General features: G+C 40.8%; 1 protein-coding gene across 1 annotated transcript in view; it reads right to left on the bottom strand.

The window, feature by feature from the left end:
- TAFA3 (TAFA chemokine like family member 3) overlaps nt 1–16,573 on the bottom strand; it is a 287,624-nt gene extending 271,051 nt beyond the window's left edge. Inside the window, exon 1 of the mRNA XM_069945453.1 lies at nt 16,351–16,573. The gene's annotated coding sequence lies outside the window, so the exon portion shown is untranslated. The remainder of the gene's footprint in view (nt 1–16,350) is intronic.
- Between the last annotated feature and the right edge of the window lie 2,142 nt (nt 16,574–18,715).

Genomic DNA, 18,715 nt, shown 5'->3' on the forward strand with positions numbered 1-18,715 from the left:
GATAGTCCCCCGTCACGCATTACTTGCTGGGATATTCAGATATGTCATTTTCAGTTTTTAGTTCCTGAAATAAAAGAGTTCACTGAGACTTTTGACTTACCCTGTATTACAAACGGACGGCTAAATACATGAAAATGGTTAACACCTATCCTACTGGATAGAAGTACTAGACCGGGTTGCTCACTATCACTTATGGCTATGTTCTCACACAGTATTTTTGCTCAGTATTTTGGTCAGTATTTTGCATCCAAAACCAGAAGTAGATTAAAAGCACAGAAAGGCTATGTTCACCCACTGTTGACCACCATTTAATGGCTAATAATTGTCGTTTTTTAAAACAACAACGTTGTTTTGAAATAATGGCAATTATTTGACATTAAATTACGTCCATCCAGTGTGTGAACATAGCCTTTCTGTGCTTTCAATTCACTCCCAGTTTTGGTTGGGAAATACTGTGTGCACATAGCCTAAATCCGTGCCATGGCAGTTTAACCTCTTATAGCTCAGTTACGTATGTCTTCAACCATTAATAGATTTCTAGGAGCCCCCCTTTCTGTATTCTGATGATGTTCTGCAATACCTGTAACAACGGCCGCTGTCTTACATTTCCACCCGGCCGATACTAAAGTATCGACCAGATGAACATCATTTTATTTTAACTGGAAAGCGGGCACATTTGGGTGTGTCTGCATCTAATTAACCATGGACCTCAATACAATGTTTGGCCGTTAGAGCACTGTCCGTTGTTCACAGTCTGACGGGCAGAAATAATTGACAAGTCAATCATTTCCACGGTCGTAAGGGAACAGCAGTCGTTGTGCAATACATTGTGTGCACAGTGGCTGCTGTTCCCCATAGAATTCTACACAGTGTATTCTTTTTTTACAAGAACAGCCGTTGTTATAATTGGCGCTGTGTGAACATAGCCTAAATGTACATATCTAGGTATACCTATCTCTGGTAAATTTCTCTTCCTCTGTTTGTTAAAGAAAAGTTGAGACTCTTCTTTTCTGTTAATGTACAATAACCCGTCAATTCTGCTGCCTGAACTAATTTGAGGTGTATCTATCTTATATGCTCTTTGAGTGCACTGAAGAAAGCCTTATGTATAAGAACTATGGAAACACCCTAGTGAGTCGCACAGAAGATACTGCCAGAGGACAATTCTAGCTTCTTCTCTGCTGGCCTGCAGAATTAATTTTTCATAAGCATCCTGCATTAAAGGCTGAGGGTTTGCTTACTTTACACAACATGACAATGCTGGCCTGTGATTTTTACTAAGAAGTCATTTAAAGCACTAGCTGAGTTGCCAGTCGTGACGTAAATGAAAATCATACGGTGAAGGATTTGTTACCAGTGCATTCTGTTTCTCTCTTTATCACTGCTTACAAGCAGGGCTGGAAATTCAGCCCTTACATGTGAAATCACACGGTCTCACTAGCTGAATGAGAAATGGGTTTCTCATAGGATGTGATGACTGTAGCGTGATTATATATAACGTATCAGTGGGAGTTTGTCCTCTGTGATCCCTAGAATAAAGGGACTACTGCCCTCTAAGCCACCTAATGCAACTGGCCCATTCCACTTGAATAGAATGATAAAATGATGGTGTGATACAAACTTGTAGATTGAAAACATCTTAGACCCTCTTCACACATCTGGTGAATTTATCCGAACTTGTTATCAGGAAGTCTGGATAAATTTCCGGACCCATAGGGTCTTATTCGGCACAGATACCTTTCAAGATATATCTTTAAGGGTAGAAGAAACAAGTCTGGAAAATATAGGACATGTCCTATATTTGTCTGGAATTCCTGCACGGACATCTAGAATTCAGTAATCTGTCCGGAATTCTGGATGCGTTGTATAGCAGCGTGGTCCAGTTCCAGCACCTGGGCAAGTGGCGCTAGGTACAGATGCTGGCTCTTTAACTGTACACACTTCAAATCAGAAGCGCATATGATTGACCGGGCCGGGGTTGGGGCCAGACGGTCTCAACACTGTGAACCACTTTTAAGGCTAGGGGCGACATTATCTTTCCAGCCACAATGGGCCACTACCTGACACCACTCACGCAGTGGAAGAAGAGTGATGGAGGACACCACTGAAGCCTTCAGCAGGTGAGTATGATTTTTTTTTTCCTCCATTTTAACAGCCAAGAAACACTGATGGTTCCCTGAAGCCTCCTAAAAGGCTTCCTCATCAGTGTTTCCTGACCATAGTCAATGGGAACTTCAGAACTGACACATTCCTTACACTTCCCTTGGCTCAGAGAGAGCAGAACAGGCCCTCACATGGTACATTTAATGCCTGTGTGAATATACCCTTATGCTTTTTAAAGAATCAACTGGACCAGAAGGGCCTTACGTAGCAGCTTAGAATTAATTCCAAATATCTGTAAGTAACAAAGGGTCAGTATAGAAATCTGTCTGGCTCCTTAAAAGCATCCCCCTCCAGGAAAATGTGAATAGGATCCAATATTAATGATTCATGGTTATTTCCACGTGTTTCAACAGCTGACACCCTCTTTGTCAAGACAAGCTTGACAAAGAGGCCACCAGTTCTTGATACATTACGTGTTTGGTGTGGATACTTGAGGATTGCGTGTTTGGCGTGTATACATCAGGATCTCCCTGCTGGGAACAGCGTCCGACATGGTGAAGGCTTAATCAGGACGTTATAAGACTCTTTATGCCACTCTGAATTCACTGGGGGATAGCTAAACTTCTTGTAAAGACTGTACTTCTTCTTCTAGATCAACACTGCATGGTTACAGGTGGCAGTGGACAGGCATGGAGGTAGGATGCTGCTGAACACCATGTAAACAAACAAGGTTAAAAGGCCCATTAAAGCATGGATACAATGTATTACACCATAAAGACTAAAGGCACAGCCATAAACGTGAATCCCCTTGCCCTAGACAAAGCATTTTTAGATACAGAAACCTAACAATATCACAGAAAGTGAAAGGAGACAGACAACTTTTAAGGGATGGAAAGAGAGAAAGAAAGGAAAAGGAAACGAGAGATGAAAAATGGCAACAATCCTCGCCTTGTCAATAATGGGCACTAAGCTACTCTAGTGTGAATAACTGTAAACAGCTCTATAACATGCAGCTGTCTAATAAGTGTGAATATGTTCTCATGCGTGGTACAAATCTGTGATATTGACATGTACATTTAGGAATGTTAAAGCATTAACTGTTGGTTTTCTTTCTACACAACATCAAGCAACAACACAGAATCGGGGAAATGAGAAAGTTTGGTAATAAAATATTTACTGTGGTAGAAACAGGAATATGCTCAGGTATGTAAGAGGGGCTTCCTCTTCAATTATTTAAATCGGTACTGTCTTCTTTTTCTTTACCCTAGGGTCCTATTACACAGGCCACTCGATCATTAGTGTAAACTAGTGCCGAACTGCTAGATCGGCAATCGTTTACTGGGCCTAGTACATGACCCGATACTTGTTTAACAAGGGCGGCATTGCCCAAACAGTTTACATTACCTGTCCATGGTCCTGGCCAGTGATTGACTGAGTGGCCTGTAAGCTTAGACAGACTGCTCCGAAGCTGCAGTGCGTGGGGCCAAGGACAAAGCAGAGCCCAGGAGAGTGGATCGTAATTCGTTGGCCACGCGTTGCTATTATGTATAGCGATTCGTGGTCTATGGCTGTTGATTTTAGGTCTGGGCCTAAAGAAACAATCAGACGATGATCGTTTCATTGGCAGATCATTGTATCTATTACATGGAGAGTAATAGGTCCATGTAATAGGGCCCTTACTTATGAGGCTAAACCAGCACCAGTCTCCAATGATAGAGGCTGTTCTGCCCACCGCAAGTTCCTACATCTAAGCCTATACCCCTCACGGACCATCCAAAGCAGTGTTAATGTTACACAATGCTCAAAACACATTAAAGCATTTTCCCAAGTCACCATGTGGCTAGGGTTTTTCCGATGATGAAACAGATATTTTCAACTAATAAATAAATATATCTTTGTAAATAAGTTCTTTTTTTTAAAACTGAGATATTCAGGACACTTATGTGGGTATATTTAGATATGTGTAGTGGGACGCTCTATTTTTCTAGCTGGCTCAACTGGGCTATCCTTGTGTGCGGTACTGTGGACATGTACAAGTAGTTCTAATAGATGTTTGATTTAGTATGTGTAAAAGTGTTTTGATGTTACTTATCTGTTCAAGCACAATGTTCGCCGGGAGGCAGTATACACAACTTTGTAAATTGACTCGCCAATCATTACTAATATGTACAGTTCTAACAGACTTCCTGCTCTTCCTGTACTTGCGCTTTGTTGTTTTTTTGTCCTGTTTGATTGTATTTTCAAAACAGAAATGCAAAGTTTTTTGTGACTTTAATAAAAAAATGATCTGATTCAAAAAAAAGATAATGTTCTTATTATGGCAACCGAGTCTCATTTGGGACCATTTTGGTACAGGACCAAAAAAAATAAGGCAGACGAAGACCTCTACACATGAAAGCATGACGTGAAGATGCCCTAAGAAGTTAATTTAGTAAATGCGTATTGCAATGTGTAAAATATTTTAGGCTCTGTTCCCATTCGCATTAGTTCTCTTATGTCAGGTTTCCATTACTTTTTAAAGGTCAAACCAGCATAGCATGTTGTGCTATTCTATCTACGTGGAAAAAAAAAAAAAAAACAAGATCATAACTGATTGTGATGGATCCGTTTTATCTGTCATGTATCCTGTAAAAATGGAAAACATGATCCTAGTATAAATCAAACCTATGTCACGGTGTATATACTGTAACTAGTTGTTTGTAATCATAGAGGCATGAGGAGTATAGATAAGTTGGTTTCAGGTTCCAGGATTTTAACCTTTGACCTTCACCCCAGTGTAACATGTTCTTTTGTCGTTTTTTAGCTGCTCATAGACATTAGCTTAGCTTAGCCTTAAGACAGTTGTAATAAATTACATTTTTATTCAGCTATTGGCAGGTTTTCAGACATGAGCAATTGCAGTGGATATTAAACAAGATCAATTTCTGGCCGAAATTCAGTTAGAATGGATTTTCCAGGATTTTGCTGGGATTGCTATATGTTCATGAGGCCGGGTTCAATGAAAAAGAAATCTTTCACATGCGTAGACTAAGGAGGCATTTATATAAGATGTGAAATAAGACTTAGGTTATGGTCCTACAAAGCTTCAGAGATGTTTATGAGAAGATCGCTGATGGGACCTCCACTGGTGCGATTGGTGCTGCCTGTCATTGATAGTTAGGACCTCACTCTCTCTGAAGCAATTTCTACTCCTGAATTTGCTTACATTAAAAATAATGTGGTACAGCATGAGCCATTAAGTCCCAATTCAGTCAGTATAATGTCATTGTGAGGTTACAGGGTTTTTGATGCTCTGTGACAGGAGAGCTGACCAGACAATGCAAGTACTTACAAACTTTTCTGCTACTAAACGTGGACACACGGCAGCTGTGCAGAAGTTTTACACATGTGTAATGCCAAGGAATGTCTGTGAATTCATACCAAGCCATGTCTGTGAGCCTGGAACGGACGAGCACTTCCTATGTTTGGTCTCTTTTTTTTTTTTTGATCAAATGAAATATTAAATATCGACAAGGAGGGAGCATTGACCATAGTTTGACAGGAAGGGAGGCACCTAGTGGCCATGTGCATAATGTTGATTTAAACATAGAAAACATAAAATAAAAATAATAATAATAATAATAATAAATAAAAATGGAGTATCATGTAAAACCGCTTGTGATCACAACCCTTGTTGATTTCTTAAAGGAGAAGTCCCACCAAATTTCAAAAGGGGAGGAAGACAGGAGGGTGAAGGAAAATTAAAAGACAACCTGACCTGTCTAGTTTTTGTACCTCAGTTGCGCCGCTCCCAGGTCCCACTGGTGGCTGCTGGATGTCATTTTTGTCTGGAAACCGGGTAGATCACATATCAGTTCTTCAAGCTGCAATGTCATGCCCCGGCTGAGCGATTGCTTGCTCACCCAGTCAATGACTGGGACAGTGTGCAGCCCCAGTCACTGATTGGCTGAGTGGGCAATCATTCATCTGGGTACATTACATTGCAGCTTGAAGGGTTGTTCACAGGACCCAGGAACAGTGCTACGGGGCACAAGGACGGGTGAGTTTGGGTTGTTTATTATTTTCCTGCACCCCTTACTTTCTAACTTTTTTGAAATAGTAGGACTTCTTTAAAAAAAATTCATGACATTGCCTCTTTAACTCTTTTTTTTATAATTAAATTTATAATGGAATAATCTGTCTTGCCTTCTTATTTCCGACTCCATTCTTGAAGTTTTTTTTTTTACAAGAAAAACCATTGTATTTATTTTTCTGTGACCAATAATAATAATAATAATATAAAAAAAACTCTGGTAACTTGGCAACTGCTCCCATTATTGTTCATTAACACTGATGAGTAAAATGTACAGTACTTTTAAATGTTAATCTGTTGGGGCACGTGCACCATGTGGCTGTCACGGAGATAATAGATTACTGTGCTGCAGCTTTCTCTTGTCCATTCTGACCTCGCCATTAACATCAGTAAATGGTTGAAATTATGCATTATGCAAGGTATTTACATTCTGCATCGCTATAAGTAGGCAGGAGAACTGTGTCTCATAGAGGCAGGTTCTGCTGATGCTACCGGCATGTGGATATGGAGTGGGGTCATTTCAGGTTGACTCCTTCCCCACCTGCACAGACCATTACCTAGAATGCACACGGTAGGGTTCACACCTGCCTAAAAAGTTACATTTATGGACTTTGAAGGGAAATAGGCGAAATATCCAAAGGCGGCAAAGTATTTCTCTACACTCTAAGGGTATGACTGTAAGGTATAAATCCATCAAAATATTTCCCTTTGCTAAGTGCGAATGGGAATCATTTAACATAAACATTTTATCCCTACTTCTTCGCAATGGTGTTTTGTCAGTCAACAATTAATCTTAATATACAAGTACGCATTTCATTAAGTTTAAACAAGGCTTCTGACACATTCATGTGCATATAATTGGATTTGACGCACTCTATACATCACGTTTTTGACAAACACAAAGGCGTGTAAATTTCATAACAACATATGGTGCTAAAATCGGAGAAGATTTACTAGTACCTAAGTAGGAAATGGAAAGCTTCATGGGTGGTTCCTGCCAGGATTGTTACACAGGTAATAACAGAGCACCGTAATACCAGTTTACTGAAGGCTAAACAGCTGTTGCTTATGTAATTGGTGCTATGAGCTATAAACCTGTTTTTTTTTAGTTTATATCCACTCATGGAAAGTGAGAAACAGCCCTCTACTTAGGGACTTAGTTATCATTGAGTGATCTGTAATTCTCAGGAAGAGCCCAGGAAAAATCCATAATGGTCCAGACCATACAAATAGGTTCAAAACATTACGTATACTCTGGAGGCCAAGAATCTAATTTATGTATCTTCTCTTATTTCCTTGATTTACCCTTGAACACCTCTAGTGCTTCACGGATAGAGGTGACCAGGCAAGCAAAGCAGCACGCACATGTTGTGTATATATATATATATATATATATATATATATATATATATATATATATATATATATATATATCCAAGAGTTGGAGATTTAATCCAATCTCCCTTGCTAGGCACTCCAGCACTGAAACTGGGAGTGCGCTCTATTGTGGACATTATATATATATATATATATATATATATATATATATATATATATATATATATAGTAGTGCCTTAAATTACAAGCATAATTTGTTCCAGGACCGTGCTTGTAATCCAAATCCACTCTTAAACCAAAGCAAATTTTCCCATAAGAAATTATAGAAATGCAGACAATTGGTTCCATACCCCAAAAATAATGGTTTATTATTCTGAATAACATGTAAAACAAATAATACAAACATTCAGAAACAGCTGAATATGTGATATTACAAGTTACTGTACAGTAAAGGAGAGGATGGGAAACACAAGGCTGATAGAGACTGCAGGAAGCATGAAAGAATGAGCAGTGCAGATGTGGGCACATACATGCAGCACTCTCTGTCCGGGGAGAGAGGGGTTACAGCTATGAAGAGATTACCTCCACAGTCCTGTCCCCTGATGCAAGCCCCAGCCTGAAGTGGATCTGCTATGATTTGGAAGGTGAGGGAGACTTCCTGGGTCAGAGTACAGTACTGTAGACCCCACTATACAGACCATGCTCCTCCCCCACTCCCCCTCCCACCCAGAACATGGAGCTCTTATACCAAAGCGATGCTCTTGAACCAATTCACTATTTTTTTTTTAAATGTGAGCTCTTAAACCAAGTTACTCTTAAACCAAGGTACCATTGTATATACTATAATACAACAACATCATTCTCTGTGTCCTCACACAGAAGTGTGTCCCGAATTGTAGGTCACTCAGATAATCTATCCAGCTGTCTATGTGTCTATGTACATAAACACTTCATTAATCCATCTATCCACAGGCTCCTTCACTCAAGCTCTATTGACCACCATGCTGCATTATGTACTGAACAGCACTACAGTGATTAAGAGATTCCTTTTGTTATTCCTTGGCAGGGGCGTAACTACCAGGGTTGTAGGCATTGCAGCTGTGTATTTCGGAAAAACCTGCTGCTGAAAGTGGTATCTGTAGAGTGAGGCCCCAGTCCAAGTTTTGCTATGGTGCCCCATGATTACTTATTACGCTCCTGATCTTTGACTTTAGTTCATCTGCAATCTGCAATTCGGCTGCCTTCCATAACTAATAATCAGATTTTGGCACAAGGTGTAAGTTACTAAATAGAGCAGACGGATAAGCACTAGTGTTGAGCGGACCTGTCAAACTGTTGGAGTTTTGCAACGTTCTCCAAACCTGAACACTCGACATTTGATTTCCCAAGGCAGTAGAAGCTGGATACCTCCCTAGGGTTGTGGGAAGATACGGATACAGCCTATGACTGTATCACTGTTTTCCAGGACTCCACAGGGGAGCATCCAATTGCCGTGGGGAATTTAAATGCCGAGCAGTGTCGGAATGGTCATCCAGAGGAACAGAGCATCCTCCAGTGGGCTTTAGAACCTGCAGTAACTCTTACTAACATGTCGTTTCTAACTGGTTCTTGGTGGGCCCCCAGTATCAATTTCTCTGGTGGGCCCCAGATACCCCAGTCCGACACGGATGCCAAGCTTTCACATTCAGAGAACGTTGCAAAACAGTTTGACAGGTCCGCCTAATACTTATCAGCACCTCTGACAATAGAAACATGCATATGAGAGAAGACAGCTTCATACTTTGTATACTATCATTAATATCCAAAGATCATTAGATTTCCCCAAATATTACAGTTTAGGTTCAGGTTTACAATACATAGTATAACTTGTATTATGTCTCTGCAAAACATGTAGTGAGATGCTGATGGTACATAGGTAGGGGCCCACTGCACACTACATGGAAAGTAAGAAAACAAGTTCCACTCCATTTATTATTTTTCAGAAAAGTCCATTAACCCCATTTAGTCATTAATGCATGGTGAAAGCATAGTACATGGTTGTTACATCAGGGTTGTTATCATTAATCCAATCTTAGTAAACGTTAGTAGATTTTTGATTATATAAATACAATAGGACTTTATGGTCCAGGCGGACTTCAAGGGTCTCTGTAACATAAACAAAGATATATGCCATAGAAAAATCTAAATTATATCAGACCTATGCAAGTACATAGCACTCTGCCAGCCTCCCATCACCCTCAGCACTTCTGCTTTTTGATTTATTGACCCTGACTATCCCTGAACCTTTTGATTAGAAATACCCATGCTATACCTATTAGAGATGAGCAAACTTGCCAAAACGATTGGTACTTGAATCCGGCTTTCTGGACAAGGGAGATGCAACCCAAGGATTGCCTGTGCCTATGGCGGAATCCATTTTTTTCAGGCAGGTTTTCTATCCACCTTCTCCAGGCAGTTGGATTTAAATGCCGATATTTCAGGTTCCCCCGCCAGACGTCACGACTTGGGGGAAAGTGCTTGTCCCAGCTGATGGACTTGCCGCTTAGCCAATCAGTGACTGGAACAGCGTCCTGCCCCAGTTACTGACTGGATGAGCGGCCAGTCCATCAGCTGGGTCATGTCGTGGACACCCCGGAGATCCCAGAGCCTGGCAGGGCTTATGTTTTTAAATACCATGTTGACAAAGGTCTTTGTGGACTGGAACCTTTCACAGTACTGGTACCGACAGGAATCAACTGGCGTTTGCGAACATTGGATTAATGAATATCATCCTAATACAGTATATCAATCATGTACTATGCTTTCATCATGCATCATTGGTGGTGGTTAACGGACATAATAAATGGGATGATTCAGCATATGAACATGTATTCTTACTTTCCATGTAGTGTGCAGTGGTCCTTTACATACACGTTTTATGCCCCTTTATGCCCCTCCAATAACTAGCATTATGAACCTATACTTGGGGTTTATTATGGATTGCCCATATCTATATTGCTGTGAGTAGTGGAGTCACTAGCAGACACTTTAATACACTATGTATTTGTGAATACGATATTGAGATCTTTTCTATCCCTCAGTCGAGCCCTTGTCTTCCGATGCTGAATACAGCTAATGTATGCATGGAATCACCTCTGATTGCTCTGGGCCTTTGAGTCCTTAAACATAAGATTAAAAGCATCCTAGTTTTTATTCCGTTATTTATGTTCTGTTCTGACTTTTACATTTACGGCCGATCATTAATTTAGCCAACATGGCCATCGTACCGGCTTCAAAGCAGCAGTACGAGATAATTTGTAAATAATTTAGGAGGCAGTTAGAGCAAACAAACACCAACATTTCCCCCGCTCCATCTGATTTCTAGTCCATTTCCAAGGTGAAGAGGGAAAATGGAAAACTATTCTGTTGTTTTTTTTTTTCACACTACAAATTATTTATTTAATTTTCCCAATTTATGTTACAAACAGTCGAATCAAGTCTCATCAGTGAAGCCATAAACCTTTCATTGTAAAGAGATACATGGAGAGGACCTTGGTACAGGTAAGATATCATGTTTGCAGTGCAAGGTCTCCATTGTACTACAATTTATTGAACGTCACTTGGGCTGATATAGTAAAACACTCTTCACAATTCTTATGAGCTATTTCTTAGTTACCTCTCTTCTTGGGAAATCTGGGGGACAAGGGTAATGAGTAGAGATGATCGAACAGCGCTGATGTTCAGGTTCGTACGAACTCAAACCATCGTTATTTGACTCCCGCAGTCTCCCCATTCCGTGGGGAAGGTGGAGAGAGCCAGAGTCCCACTTGGAAAACAGGAATACAACCTATGGGCCAGGCTGGATTCCTGTTTTCCAGGCGGGACTCAGGCTGTCTCCACCTTCCCCACAGAATGGGAAGACTGCGGGTGTCAAATACCGATGGTTCAAGTGTCTACGAACCTGAGCCTCGGCCCTGTTCGATCATCTCTAGTAATGAGGATTATTATTCAGTTTTCAAGACTATATAACAATGGTCATACATCCCCAGCTCCCATATCATGTAAAGCAATTGTTTTATAAAGTTAACCTCTATCCATATGACTCCCTTAAGAGCCCTCTCTATGGATCGGAATGGTGAGCAGCTCTGTGAGAGACGATTGTATTTGAAAATTGTTGCAAAGACACAAAAAAAAAGCAATTTGTGAACAAAGCCTTAGAAAGCTGGAGACAAGTATTGAGCTTGAGACCTAGAGATTGTTTGGGTTGGGAAATATTCACTGAACCTGAACGCTTGGCATTTGATTCTCCATGGCAACAGAAATTGGATTCATCCCTACGGCGGCCAGGATAACATAGATACAGCCTAGGGCTAAGTTGAAGGGGTATTCCAGGAAAAATGTAACTTTTCCCCTATCCACAGGATAAGGAAAAAGTAGGAGACTGCGGGGGGTCCGATCCTCTGTATCCCCGGCAATCTCCATATCAGGCCCTGGCTTCTGTATTATGAAAGAGCTGCGGGTATGGCACGTGACCCACGGCTCTATTCATTCCTACGAAACGACAGAAAAAGCAGAGTATGTCGGAAGAGCGTTGTACTCGCCTCTTTCTGTTGGCTCTATAGGAATGAATAGAGCTAAGGGTCACGTGATGTACCCAAGGCTTTATTCATTACGCTGAAGCTGGCATAGCTGCCCGCAAGGGAGATCACCGGGAACAGAGCTCGGACCCCCGGTAATCTGCCACTTTTCCCCTGTGGATAGGGAAGGAGTTCATTTTTCCTGGAACACCTCTTTAACATCACAGTTTTTTGCCTCTGGCATTGCCGACGGCCATCAAAAATACATCCAATATGTGCTAATGATCATTATAGATGGCTGTCGGCAATGGTGGTTGAAAAATCTCATAGTGTGAACATAGGCTTTATCGATGTTTTCCATAATACCCTACTGTGGCATCCATCTTCTCCAGCTGCAGGGAATTAAATGCCGAGCATTCAGGTGCTAAACCCAAGCAGTTTGACAGGTCCGCTCAACACGACCGGAGACCACATAGCTGCCTCATAACCAGAGTAATAAAAAAGAAAACCTCAAACCATGTTACTTGTGGTAAATGTAATGATTTACATAGGTTTCTCTACCAAGAACAAAATGCAGCATTTTGTAAAAAGTCTAAATTTGGGATTATTCCAAGCAAACCATTAGTGCCACCTGGTGATGATTCTTTTATGAAAATTGCATGCTAGTTTTTTTTAGTCAATTTTCTCAAAATTAACTTTGACCTTTTTATTTTACTATATTTAGGAGCAATCTTAAAGAGGTTATCTAGGCAGTTGCATTCTTGCAGAAACAGCGCCCCTCATGTCTGCAGTTTGTATGGGGTATTGTAGCTCAGTTTCATCTTCATTTCTAATCCTGGATAATCCCTTTAAATTTGGTTTTCCAATTTTATTAGACTTTAGGAGCATCTGGTCAAGAGCCTTATTGGTAGCTGCATAAAGCTCTTTATTTGCATGCAACAATGATACCCAATAACATACCTGACCCAATCTGGAAACTATTAGGCCATAACAACCCATATAAATGCAACACTCCACAGTGAATGATAGAAAATAAAACAATAGTCTATATCAGGACTATCATCATGTACTGTATATTGAATGCCTACAATCTAAAACTACACTTCTCTTTTTTTTGCCTTATTAGAGGGTCACTTTAACCAAGGCCCTACCACTAAGAAGGTCTTTTGTAAATGTCCTGCCTTAGGACTAATTCCTAGACCTAACTTCAGGTACAATGTTGTTACCACAAACCCTGAAAAAACATCTAAAGTACATATATAGGATTTTAGGAGGTAAAACAACTATAAAGTCCTATCAAACATATAGAAATTGCTTAAAAGATGTCGAAATGGACAAAGAGGCTAAAATAATTATTTGTGCTACTATGTGAGATTGAAAACGATAGCATAATAATAGGAATAATAACCACAATGCAATGACATAGGTTTGTTTCTACAATCCTAATGCATCCTTTTGTCCATGGAATGAATGTATAAAGCCAGGCTCAGTATTTCATATGAATCCTTTGTGTTCGCAGGCAGCCTGTATAGTGTGTTGGTCATGCAAGGCAGCAGTTGGAATCCTAGTTATACCTACACTTTTTCACTTTGCAAGGTCACTGCTACTCCATCTGTATAACATAGAGGGAGACTAGACCTTCCTTATCATCTCGACTGCATTACACACCTGCTATAGGTATAGGCTGCCTATGAATTGATTTCACAAACTTAATTGAAGCTAAATGGGACAAATGACTATGGGTAGATACTTAATAATATACTTTATTTTTATTTATTTTTTTTAATTGTGCTAAAACAAGTAATTTTTTTATCCTTTTGATCCAATGATTCACATACTTCCACTTCCAATCTTCTAATAATGCTGCTACTATGTGTCATACTATACATATATATGGAATTGTTTCTGGATGTAGCCATCATGGGCAGATATTGCACTTTCTGTCAGTAATCCCTAGAAGGATATGATATTCATCCTACCCAAGCCTTAAAAGGGTTGTCTCATCATGACGACCCCTTTTTAAATCCACGATGGCCTACTGTTCAGCTGATCGCCATTAGTCTGGCTTCTGATACCCCTTTGCACAGTAGGGAAATCAATGGGGAAATACTGGGCAACTACACCCCCTAATATAACATAGGCTTAGTCCATCAGAGCAAAGAAGCCTCCTGATTAGTGGATCTCTGGCCAACAATGGGGGTCCTAGAGTGGGGGGCCTCCCTCTATTACATTCATATGCCATAATAGAGCCAATGGAAGATATTCTACTGATGAGACCCGCCTGTTTATAGGGAACAACCATTTATACTCAAATGCACATAGACATAGCATCCTTCATTGCCATAGAAGAAACCTTTTCTTGTCCTTCAATGGAGATGCCCGCTTACCAGGCCTAACCATCGGGAGAAGTGAGAGCAGAAGCTCCAGCACAGAACCAAATTATCATCTGAATTTCATTTCCACGTAAGACTTTTTGCTTTGGTCATAGACTTCAGTGGCCAATGTGACCTTACCAATTCTCCATCTCACGTTCAAGTATTTCACATTACATTCAACGTTTCTCCAAACCCTCATTAGTTACTGTGATCCTATATAGCTGTGAACTTTCTTCTTTCACCTGACAGATTTACTTCCGGCTGAAAATGCCCTGGAGCTATTAAGGAACTCCTCATTATCCGACCTAAGGCTGAGAACATCCTAGCCTTGTACTTCTCACTTCACCATCCGTGCTGTGATAAATAGCAGTATATACCACCAGCTACTATAACCTAATTAACAGATGAAGAACTCATCCGTGCCTTCCGAGCTGATTGATTCCCATCCAGGGTTAAACTGCCAATCCTCTTTTTTTTAATATATACTGTATATATAGCTAGAGGATTCCCGCTGGGATTGTACAGATCTTGGCCTGGCTGGAAGATTATGAGAAAAGGCTCATTCTCCTCAGGTATGAGAGGCCTATGAGACATTTATTGACTGGAATCAGATTGAAGCTACTGAATATTCCCCCCCCCCCCCCCCCAAAAAAAAAAAATCTCTCCTTAAAATGACAAAGGTAGAAATCAATAGATCAAAACTCAATATCGTAATCCTATAGTACGAAAACACCTTCCAATGAACTTTGGTAAAGTTTTAGGTCTCTAGATGGAAAATAAAAGGCGTTCTTTTTCATTTCTGATAGTTGCCTTAATGCTAGATTTTTTAAACAATGTTCCCAACGTTCACAAGGCGACATAGAGGCAAAGGAGAAACTTACACATAGGCACACCTATATAGACAGACAGCCACGTACAGAACACAACACAATGGTAAAGATTTGCAGCAATGTCGGAAATTAACCCATCAATCTCCAAATATAAAAATATATTGCTTTGTTGTCCTAACTTGGTATATAATATACATTTGGTGTATGAATACTTATATAGATGGATATATTATATATACATGGAAGGATAGATAGACAGACCTTATTAGGTTCGGATTTGTATGTGCTTGCTTGCTTATACATAATACATAAATTAGAAGGGGGGAAAAAAATTACAATTCCGGTATAATTCGTCTCCCACCATACACCATTTGCATTCCTTTTTAATTGGATAAGTGCTTTCACTAGACTGGGTCTGTGGAAATGTGAAAGGCATTTTAATATAACACAGCTAAGAGCCAGAGGCATAATACATTACTATACCGAGAATTTTACATACAATATGCAGGACATCAAAGTACCTGAACTGCATACCACATACACCGTATCATCAGGAATTCAGACGGTGTGCTTAAAAGCCAAGTAGAAAATGCTTTGTTCGGAATTTTTTTTTTTTTCTCTAAAACCTGGGATAGCTAACTCATTCACACAATTAACCAGATGCTTTGATTCCTGAACAAGGAGAATACAGGGGAACATGAAAGTAGTATTACAAGACAGAGGCATAGAGGCAAACTTTAGGCAGTAATCAGATGCTGATTCTCCTTCCATCCATCCGCCCCTCCAGATCATTAACATGTCGGAATGATTGATTACAAGAAATAAATTGCTGTTCAAATGATTGCAAAAAAAAAATATTAAACGGTGACTCGGAAGGGCGCCTCTGGAATTTTAATTTCCGTTATTTTTTTTTTATACCCACTTCGTATCCTAAAGCTGCAGCACCCAGACACCTGTGTTTGATTAACACACTGATTCCTATCATAAATCAAGCCGAAGTTGAACTGTTCTTCCTCAGCAGCTGCAATCACGTAAAGGGGGGGGGGGGGGGGGGGGGAGAGCTAGATGCCACCTACCTGTGCTCTTTTTTTAAAATCAATATCCATCAAAGATCCCAGTTATGTTTCCATGTTTGTGGAAGGGTACATCTTCCTCTCAAACAAGCGAACTCCACAAACTTATCTCATTCTTCAAGCCCAAGGTTGCGTTCCCCCATCCATTTGCTATCCAACAGAAAGGGACAAAGAGGAAGTAAGAAAAAAAAAAGAAAGAAAAGAAAGCAGGTGACCAAAATGGGTTCTCCACAGGAACTCCTGGATCCACCTCCCAACTGCTTTGCAGAAAATCAGAGTTTCCCTCTAATCCAAAGTGGAGTGTAGATAAGGTCCATAGGTAATGCAGGCAGGTAGCTTGCTGTACCTCAGATGAGGACTGTGTGTGTGCGAGGAGAGGAGTCCCGGAGATGCTAATTCAGAAAATGTTGTCTGGTCCGCCTGCACTGTAATTTGAAAGAGATGCAGCCTGTGGTACCACAGAGAAATGCATTAGGCTTTGACTTCATTGGCAGCCTTAGCTTAAGCAGAATCCTCAGGGACTGGGAAGGAGGTAGGATGGGATGTGAGAGCTGTGGAAGAGGCACAGTGGCCCCTAGTGCCTTTTCTAGTTATAGCAAAGACATTCTGCCGAATAGCACGCTGTAGTCTCAGATGCCGGCCGGTGAATGGTTTACTATCCGGATCTATTAATAATATGTATTATTAGCAGCGATAGTGGTAGACGACGTCTGTACATTATTGGGTGAAGCTGTTCTCCTATGTTCTAAGATGTAATCAAAAGGCGTCGGCATGTCTCCTGACAGGCAAGAGAGAATAGAGAATACATTATGGATAGAAGCACACGGTATATACTGTTGTTTCCAAGCAGGATAACTATATATGTAATGTAGTGTTATACAGACAGGCTGGAGGAGGAGGAGGAGGATCAATAACATGTTACAATCACACAAATGATCATTTTTATATAGAAAGAGTCGTGTTAACACAGATATACAATACAATTACCATTGATTGTTTTGGGGATTACATATGGCAGCTGTCATATTGATAGTTGGACGGGTTGTTAAGTTAAAAAAAAAAAAAAAAGATTTACACTATGAGGGGGTCCTGAGTTCGGGAACCTCGTCTATTGGCTATAGTGGGGAGAGGAGACAAAGAACAACTCTCATTATGGAGGACTTAAAGGGGTTATTTGGCATTAGTAAAACATGGCTGCTTTTGTTGAGAGACAGCTCAACTCTTGTCTCCAGTTTGGGTGCAGGTTTTGTAATGGTGCGTTTACACAGACAGATTTATCTGACAGATCTTTGAAGCCAAAACCAGGAACAGACTATAAACAGGGAACAGGTCATAAAGAAAAGACTGGGATCTATCCTCCTTTCAAATCCATTCCTGGTTTGGCTTCCAAAATCTGTCAGATAAATCTTTCTGTATTAACGCACCCTAACTCAGTTCTATTGAAGTGAATGGAGCTTAATTGCAAAGCACACCTGACCTGGAGACAAGAGTGGTGCTGTCTCTGGAAGAAAGTGGCCATGCTTTTCTAATGCTGGATAACTCCTTTAATCGTCATCCATTATGCTGCGTTTACACAGAACGATTATCGTTCGAATTTTCGCAATAACGATGGCATTTGAGCGATAATCGTTCCGTGTAAACACAGCAAACGATCAAGTGAAGAGCGATAAATCGTTTCTTATGATCTTTCAACATGTTCTCAAATCGTCGTTGGTCGTTTGCTAAAAATTCTCAGATCGTTCCGTGTAAACAGTCTTTCAAAGATTCCCCCTATGTGAAAGATGGGCTTAAGCGATCTTAAAAACTATAGCAATAACGATTTTTCTAACGATTTATTTGTCTGATCGTTATAAAAACCAAATTGTTGCTTCAAAATCGTTAAAAGATCGATTAAGCAAATTATCGCTCCGTGTAAACGCAGCATTAGATTTCAATGGGCACTGTGTAATTCTTAATTTGCCTGGTCCTTGTGCAGGGACCCGGCGCTGCTGCTAGTTCGGCCCCTGGGGGCGCCTCACCTCTCCTCCGCTCCTGTCTCTCACTGTGCCGGCCGGCGCGCGCGTCCCCGCCTCCTAGGGCGCGCGCGCGTCGGCTGTCTCAGATTTAAAGGGGCAGTGCGCTCCTAATTGGTCCACATGTCAATCACTCCCCTATAAGTTCCAGCCCTGCCCCACTACAGGTGTTGGAGCCTCTACATGCTTCCCATAGCGTTTGGCCCAGCCCCCTGTTGTTCCTGATTCCTATCCGCTATCTGGTCCCAAGTCCTTGTTCCTGATACCTATCCGCTACCTGGTCCCTAGTCCTTGTTCCTGGTTCCTGCTCCCCTGTCACTCCATTGTTCCTGTGTTCAGCCTGTCACCTGCGGTTA

This window comes from Dendropsophus ebraccatus, chromosome 11 (genome assembly GCF_027789765.1).
Source record: "Dendropsophus ebraccatus isolate aDenEbr1 chromosome 11, aDenEbr1.pat, whole genome shotgun sequence".
NCBI lineage: Eukaryota > Metazoa > Chordata > Amphibia > Anura > Hylidae > Dendropsophus > Dendropsophus ebraccatus.